This window comes from Orcinus orca, chromosome 1 (genome assembly GCF_937001465.1).
Source record: "Orcinus orca chromosome 1, mOrcOrc1.1, whole genome shotgun sequence".
NCBI classification, from domain to species: domain Eukaryota; kingdom Metazoa; phylum Chordata; class Mammalia; order Artiodactyla; family Delphinidae; genus Orcinus; species Orcinus orca.
The window spans coordinates 188,007,754-188,015,031 of record NC_064559.1 but is presented as its reverse complement, the minus strand read 5'-3'; positions in this window follow the sequence as shown (position 1 = coordinate 188,015,031).

Genomic DNA, 7,278 nt, shown 5'->3' with positions numbered 1-7,278 from the left:
ATGGAAAAACGCCACCTGTACCCAGGCTGCTGTGAGGCTCAGGTGAAGGCGCACAGCGATGTGCGGGGGACGGACAGGCTCCTGGCTGGGGCCTCCTGAGCCTGGTCTTGACGTTGTGATGTCCATCCTCAGGTCATAACAGAAATCGAGGTGACTGGGGTTTGTTGGGGGCTGGGATGCAGTGGCCAGGGACGCAGACCACTTCTAAGGAGCTTTAGGGTCATGGGGGCAGCACAGGTGCACGGGTGCACCAAGGAGGTGCCTGCCACAGCCCCTGTCAGGACAGTGGGAGTCGGCCAGATCGGGGGAGCGAAAACGCCCAAGGGACAGGGCGCGGCATGTGAGCAAGAGAGCAGGGTGTTTGAGGACCAATGAGAAACGTAGGGTGGCTGCAGTGCAGAGGGCATGTAGGGGTCAGGAGGTGGTGAGCTTCGGAGAGTTGGGCTGGGCCTGAGTCACGCAGGACCTTGAGGGCCATGGTGAGGAGACCAGATACTGTCCTGAGGGTAGAGGGGAGCCATGGAGGGTTTCTGAGCAGGGGAGAGGCCGTGAAGTTGTGAGCTGACCAGGGGGTGGTCCTGGAGGGTTTAGAGCAGAGTAGTGACGTGGTCAGATGGGTATTTTGGAAAAATTTTCCTGGATGAAGTGGAGGGTGTAGCAGCTAGAGGCAGGTACCAGGGCCCAGGGTGGAGTGGGTGGGGGCCTGGAGTCGGGCAGGGGCCGAGGAAGCGTTCTCTCACCTTGAGACAGATCTTGTGGATGCTTTTGTCCCCTGGTAGCTTTCAGCTGAAGGAGACCTCTCCACGGAGCAGCCTGAGCTTCCTCCCCGCAACACATGAGATTTCATTTCTCTCCTTGTTTCACTTTAGGGAGAAAAAGCCCACTTTGTGCTCCCGATAACCTTTTTCAAAGGTTTGTAGAAGTGGGCACTTTTATCCTGCTTTGGTATCCTTGTTGCTCTACAGTTTTTCAATTATTCATTCAACAAACATGTACTGAGCATGATTTGTGCCAGGGTCTGGGCTGGGGCAGGCCTGGCAGGGAAGGAAGCTGGAACCAGACTGAAGAGCCTGAATGCTGGCTAAGGAGTTTCAGGTCCCAGTTTGGCTCTGAGAAGCCACCTCATATCCCCCAGGCAGGGAGCTCTCCCTCCGTGTTTCCTCAGCCCCTGTTCTCTCTGGCGAGACAGTGGTCACACTCCTGTACCTGGTGGTCGATGGGGGTCAGGTGTCAGGCCTGACCCATTGCCCCCCCAGGGGCTAGGAAGCCCACTCAGCCTGCTTGCTGTATCCCCCTCATCCCCTGCTGCTCAGCATCATGGCTTCCACACATCCTCCCTCCCCCATCTTTCCTCCATCACCTCCTTCCTCTTTTCCTTCATGTCCTCTTCTCTATCCCCTCTCTTCTCTCTCACTCTCCTTTGTCACCTCCCTTCCTTTGCCAGTCTGTGGGACAGGCTGTAGGACCCCAGCTCTTTTTGTCTGCCATCGCCGACAGGCTGGGCTTCCCTGCTGGACTGCTAATGGGGAAGCGGCTGCCCTCATCCCCGGAGACCTGTGCTCTGTCCCTGGACACCTGCTGCCCGACACCTGCTTCCCAACACCTGGGCTGTGGTCCCTGCAGCGATACCACCAGCAGCCTCAGCCCAGCCTGCTCTGGAGCAACTTTGGACAAAGTTGTAGAACAAATATCTGGGCAGAGTGGGTGCAAGACCTGCAGATCACGTGGGGAAACAGGCAGTGTGGTGCGCTGGAAAGGGCTCTGGGCTCGGCTCCAGTTCTGTTTCCATGGCTGTCTCACCACTATCTTGTCACCTGAAGTTAGGCAACTCAGTTCCTCTCTCTGGGCCTCAATTGCAGCTTCCGTAAAATGGCAATAGTAGCTGTTCTGTAAACCGTAAAACATGGTGCTTTCATGAGACAAACACTGTGGTTAACCAGCAGACATTCCCAAGCCCCTTCTCCGTTTCCTGCCTCCTGTCACAAAGGCGGGAAAAGTCAACTGTCACTTTGCAGCTTCCCTGAGAGTTAGAAGTGGGTACCTGAAAACATTCTAGCTAAGTAGACCCAAGTGGGGATGCTAAGGAGCAATTCTAGAAAAGTTTCTGATTTTCTTTTACAAGGCACTACTCATTCCCCCTTTTCCTATTTTAACACAAATACGATGCCTGGAGCCACAGCAGCTATCTTGGGACAATGAGGCAAAGAGCCCGAGGATGAGAAACCAACATGGTGAGGATTGTGGTACAGAAAAATGGAAGGAGTCTAAGTCCCTGGTGCTCTTTTGAGCTGCTGCATCAACCCTACTGTACCTGACTCCAGACTTCTGTTATGTGAGGAAAACAAACACCAATAAATTTAAGCCCCTATTAGTTGGGCATTAAGTTCCTTGCAGCTGAATGCAATTCTAAATGATATAACATGTGAGATGTTTAGTGATAATAAAAATAATAAACAGGAGAAACTTACCTCCATTCCTCAGGACTATGGGCTAGCGACAGTATAGCACCCCCATATATATGTGTATATTTATAAATAAATGTATATTGTATATGTTTATATATACATACATATATGTTTAGTAGCAGGAGAAATTGTGACAAGACGTTTTTTTTTCCCTGCCCCTGCCCTGGACTTCAGCCCTGCTCCCATGATCTGACTAGCTTGGCACCTCTGCTTTACTCTTTCCCTCTTTCCCATGGACACTATTATACTTTGTGATATTGTGATCAAATATATATCTGGTCTTTGCCTGTTTCTGGCACAGAGCTCCTAAAACCCTTGGAATTTCCTTAGTGATAAGAGTGAAAAAGTGGACAAGACAGTTTTTTGAGATATTAAATTTTCTCTCCTCTGCCAAACACATGGGAGAAGAATGTTCTGGACCTCCTTGTCTTGGGGGAGGTCTGAGGAAGAGTGGGAAGCAGGAGAGAGAGGTTACTTACAAAATATACTTCCCCTTCTGCCTTTGGTATCCAAAAGTCCAAGTCTGTTGAGCAGCTTCTGGGCAGTGGGGGAGGGAGTGGTGATGGGGGCAGCAGAGGCGCCTCCTGGACGGAGAGGAGAGCCCCAAAGGAACTTGATTAGGGACGGGGGTGGTTCTTCCCAGGCCCCAAAGAAGTTCTCCATGACTGGAAGAGGAGGCCAAGGGCTGTGAGTTCTATGAGCAAAGATGTTCTATGAGCAACTCCTGCTGAGTTGGGGGAGCCAGGCAGAGCGCGGGGAGCAGGTGAGACTTCAAAGGGTGGAAGCATAGTTCCCTGCCCTGCCCGAGCTGCCCACCACCTCCTCCCGCCCCATACCAGATCTTTCTTGCTCTGCCCACTGCCTTGCTGCTACCTGCAACCCCAGGACTTTTGCACTATCCAGGAGGGGTCATGTGTATTGGGGAGGAAAATGAAAAATGGCTGAGGTTGAATTTCCCACCAGCCTGGCTGGATGGGGCTTTGCATAGAAAGAAAATTGATATAAAACAAATGAACAGGGCTTCCCTGGTGGTGCGGTGGTTAAGAATCTGCCTGCCAGTGCAGGGGACATGGGTTCAAGCCCTGGTCCGGGAGGATCCCACATGCCGCGGAGCAATTCAGCCCGTGCGCCCGAACTATTGAGCCTGCGCTCTAGAGCCTATGAGCTACAACTACTGAGCCTGCGAGCCACAACTGCTGAGCCCGCGTGCCACAACTACTGAAGCCCACGCACCTAGAGCCCGTGCTCCTCAACAAGAGAAGCCACCGCAATGAGAAGCCTGTGCACCGCAACGAAGAGTAGCTCCCGCTCGCTGCAACTAGAGAAAGCCCACGTGCAGCAATGAAGACCCAATGCAGCCAAAAAATAAAAAATGTAAAAATAAAAAAATAAAACAAACAGATATTCTGTTTCTTGCACACCTGTGAATTGAGCTTGATACCCCCTTTAAAATAGCTGTAGATATAGGCTGATTTATGGCAACCCCATCCCCCCAAAAAACAGTACAGGAGTGTGAAAAGCATTCATCTATTTCATTTTTTCAAGCAGCAGCACAGGATTCTATTGAGGGAATATTCTATCATTAATTTAATCCTCAGTTAACGGGCATCCACATTGTTTTCAGTGGTTTTTTTGTTTGTTTGCTTTTGTCTTTCCTACTACCAGCCGCTGTGTTTCTTCTGGCAGCTTGCTGAGCTGCAGGAAGAAGGTGGACTCCAGAGCCAAGATCCTCTAGGTTCTTATCTCAGTTTTGCCCATGAGCTACCCTCACCTCTCTGGGTCTCAGTTTCCCCATCTGCAGAATGGGGATTGTACTAGCACCCACCCCATGGGATGTTGCCGTGGTCAGTGAAATCACATCTGTAAAGGGCCTGGCACCATGCTCGGCTCACCGTAGGAGTCAAAGAATGGGTGCCTCCTTCCTTTTGCTGGCTATCAGTCCTCAGGGACTGAGACAAAAGTCTAGGCCAAAAGATGAGGTCACCTTAGCCTTCCCTCTACCTCCAGAGACACCTGTCCTTTGCCTCTCTGGAGGAGGATGTGAGTGACAGGTGGCAGGAGGTAGGGAGAAAAATTATAACAGGAGCCAACATTTATTGAACAGTTCCTGTGCACCGAGCCTGGAGCAAGGAACTTCAACGCCAATAGCAAGTCTATTAGTGTACAGAGAAAGCAATTCATAAGAGAAAAAAAAGATGGAGACCTTGACTCCCCAGTCTTCTCTGATCCCCAGTCTAAATTAGCCTTCCCATTTCTCTTAGTTTTCTTAAAAACTCTACACTTCTCTGCATACATAGCCTTTATTACGGTGTGTGATTATGTATCCATTTGTGTGATGATCGCTGTATTGTCTGACTTCCCCTAAGGTCAAGGAGGGTGAGAACCTACTCTCGTTTATCATTTCCCTGGTGCCTAGAACAGAGCCTGATAAACAGAAAGTGCTCAATAAGAGAAAGGTTAGTTGATTGACTGATCATCGGAATGAGTATTAGTTGATTCTGGAGTCGCCATGAGAAAGCCTAGGGGACAGAGAGTTTATAGCAGAGCAGGAAGGGCCAGAGCCCTGGGCTGAGGTCAAGAGGCCTGGGTTCTGGTACTGAATGTGCAGGGTCAGAGGAAAATTCCGAGGAATGGCTTTGAAGCTGAGACCAGCAAAATAGGTGGGAATTGGGTGGTTCAAAGAGCACAGGAAGACTGCCCAGGGCAGAGAACTGCATGGCAGCGGCTCTGCAGTAAGAGGACAGGACCATCGAGGAGCTGAGGAGCTCGAGCAGCATGGTAAGGGGTCAAGTGGTGGAGGTGGGGAGGTTCAGGCTATGGAGTTCAGAGGTCGCAGACTGGTGACCGGAATGCATGTCTGGTTTGGCCCTTGTTCTATGTTTAAAACAACAAGAACTTCAACAAAGATTATGGTGCCTTGCTCTGGAGCGCACCTTCCGTCTACCTCAGCTTCCCCTGCCCCTCCTCAGCATCCCCCTGCTGCTTCATCTTTTTTTAAATAAATTTATTTATTTATTTATTTATTTATTTATTTATTTATTTATTTATTTATTTTTGGCTGTGTTGGGTCTTTGTTGCTGCTCGTGGGCTTTCTCTAGTTGCAGCGAGCAGGGGCTATGCGGTGCGTGGGCTTCTCATTGTCGTGGCTTCTCTTGTTGTGGAGCACAGGCTCTAGGCACGCGGGCTTCAGTAGTTGTGGCACGTGGGCTCAGTAGTTGTGGCTAGTGGGCTCTAGAGCTCAGGCTCAGTAGTTGTGGCGCACGGGCTTAGTTGCTCCGTGGCATGTGGGATCTTCCCAGACCAGGGCTCAAACCCGTGTCCCCTGCATTGGCAGGCAGATTCTTAACCACGGCGCCACCAGGGAAGTCCCTGCTTCATCTTTTAAGTGAGCTGCCTGACCATGAAGACATCTGAGTTGCAGCCTGCTGCAGGGCCAGGTAGACTGTGGACAGGGCACTGGGAAGGCCCGAGACCTGCCCACCCTCCTCTGAAATGCCTCTGGGGCTGAAGGCTTGGTCTGTCTTAGCTCTTCTCTGTTCTGTTTCCCAGAGGGTCCTGGGCTGGTGAGGTCCTGGCTTGTGAGGGTGGAAGGGCCCTTGTCGGGGGAAGGGGGTACCCTGTGCTGGTCAGATCCTGAGCTGGAGTCCAGAAGGTTTGGTTCCCATCCTGGCCCCTCCACTTGCTTCACCTCTCTGAGCCTCAGCTTCCTTGCCTGTGAAAGGGGTGATAAGAGTCCTTACCCCAGGGCTTCCCTGGCGGCGCAGTGGTTGAGAGTCTGCCTGCCGATGCAGGGGACACGGGTTCGTGCCCTGGTCCAGGAAGATCCCACATGCCGTGGAGCGGCTGGGCCCGTGAGCCATGGCCGCTGAGCCTGCGCGTCCGGAGCCTGTTGCTCCGCAGCGGGAGAGGCCACGACAGTGAGAGGCCTGCATACCACAAAAAAAAAAAAAAAAAAAAGAGTCCCTACCCCAGAGGCTTAGGGTACTTGTTTGACTTTGACTGTGAGCAATTTAGGACAACCCACTCACTTATTCATTTGTTCAACATGCCAGTGTGTGAGAGTTTAGTCAACTGTACAGTTTAAAGACGACATAGGCCACAAGACCACCGTCACTTCTGACACCAATTGCAGGTTCAGGTTCACTTAATTGCCCTTAAGTTTGATCATTCACTAGGAGAACTCACAGAACTCAGTGAAAGCTATTCTACTCACCGTTACAGTTTATTACAGGGAAATGACAGAGTCAAACCAGCCAAGAGAAGACAGGAATAGAGTGGAGTCTGGGGACACATCAGCTGCTGAGCTTCCGCTGTCCTGTCCACGTGAAGTCAGGGTGTGTTCATTTCCCTGCATCCATGAGCGACAATGTGCACAGAGCGCTGCCAACAAGGGCAGCTCACCTGAGCCTCCGGCATTCAGAGTTTTGATTGGGCCTCCACTGGGTAGGCATGACTGATTGATTGATTGATGACTGATTGGTCAATGGATACTGTGTGACCCAAAGCCCGCACCCTAAGTCATGCCGTTGGTCTTTCTGGTATGGCCAGCCCCCATCCTAAATCACATTGTTACTGAGCAGAGAGGTGTGAGGGAGCCGGGCAGGAGCACACGGCCAAGCCCCCGCACAGGATGACAGCCCTCGGTAGCGTGCAGAGGGGTGCAAGGTGTTTGTTTGAGAACTGACCCCTTCCCACCCCTCTCCTCAGGCGTGAGGCTCTGCAAAGGGAAGTCAGCACCCTGGCAGGACCACTGCCCTGTGGGGGAGCTTCCTTTAGTGGCTGCATCCCACCAGCTCGCCTCCTCATCTCCCGA